This window comes from Lipotes vexillifer, unplaced genomic scaffold, assembly GCF_000442215.2.
Source record: "Lipotes vexillifer unplaced genomic scaffold, Lipotes_vexillifer_v1.1 scaffold830, whole genome shotgun sequence".
In the NCBI taxonomy this organism is placed as follows: domain Eukaryota; kingdom Metazoa; phylum Chordata; class Mammalia; order Artiodactyla; family Lipotidae; genus Lipotes; species Lipotes vexillifer.
Genome location: NW_006786980.1, coordinates 40020 through 41244, shown reverse-complemented (window position 1 = coordinate 41244; position 1225 = coordinate 40020). Strand labels below are relative to the sequence as shown.

The window sequence follows — 1225 nt, the reverse complement described above, 5'->3', positions numbered from 1 at the left end:
GAGCCGAGCCTCCCCGGCGGCCGACCGAGGATGGCGGCTCGTGGGGGCGTCCGCTCCTGGTTGGCGGGTGGCTTATCTCTGGTCCTCCTGGCTGCAGGGTAAGAAAGGGCTCTTTTCCGATTTAAATTGTCTACGCTCCTGACACCCCGAGCTCGCTCCCCTCTGCCGCAGCTGGTCTCGGGAAAGCAGGGAGAACCGGGCGCGAGAGGTTGGGGACGTCCTCTCCTCCGGACCTCAGATTCCCGGCCCCCTCCCCGGCGAGGATTGGCGGCCGGAGGGCGAGCTGGTGCGGGCCGCGGGCTGCGGGCGCGCGGCCGAGCGTCCGGGCCGAGCTGAAGCCTGGTGACTCTAGTCCCTGGGTCTGGTGACCGGACATTTGGAGCGGACTAGAACGCGACTGGGCTCCTTCCAGCTCTCCGGAGGCTCGGAACGTGGAACCTTCAAACCCCGCGAGTTTCGGGGTCTCTGGCAGCTCATCTGGGCCCTTTGAGTGAGACAGGACTGCGCTCAGCTCTCGGGCCGGGCGGGTATGGTGTGCGGGGGACTCTAATAGAAAATCCGGAGGAGCGGGGCACCTAGCCCAAGAGCGAGAACTTTCCAACCCTTAAACGCTGTGATCGACCACCTCTGTCGATTTCATACGTAGGATAACAGTCATGCCAGCTTAATAAAGAAAACCAATGAATAATCTATGTGCTCGCCTTTCCCACTTATGAGCCGGAGGGGGGAAACTACGAAAGTCTCCGGAAATGATTTCAGCCGAGCATAGCTGTGTAGATCCTCAGGCATCACACCGGGGATTGTGGCTCAAACTAAGTCGGTAGACTGCCCTGGGTGGGTCAGCGGTATTTTGGGTCCACCAAGTAGCCGCGTTGGTGGATGTTTCTACATTCGCAAAATGAATTCAGTGCAGGCCCTTGTCTGAATAAAGGGCGAAACTTTACTTTTCCAGGCCCGCCAGAGTTTCATGGGGGAAGTCCAACCCATTTCTGCTAGTCCTGAGGGAAATGTACAGCGGTTAACTTCTATTTTTTCCTCTTTTGTGGCTACCCTGTTTAAAAACAAAAAGCAGTAATCCAAACCCGAATTTCACAGCGGGGCTGCACTTGTTAAGGCGAGGTGTCCCCATTCTTGCTGTGTCGTGGGGACGCAGGCGGGAAGCTTAATTTGGGCATTAAAAAGATTTTCAGGACAAAGATCTCCTGGGTATGTTGATGCCAGGGAA

General features: G+C 57.0%; 1 protein-coding gene across 3 annotated transcripts in view; it reads left to right on the top strand.

Annotated features, from left to right (window-relative positions):
* The window catches only part of LHX9 (LIM homeobox 9), an 18079-nt gene that overhangs the window by 5676 nt on the left and 11178 nt on the right, over positions 1-1225 (top strand). The gene's annotated exons all lie outside the window — the stretch shown is intronic.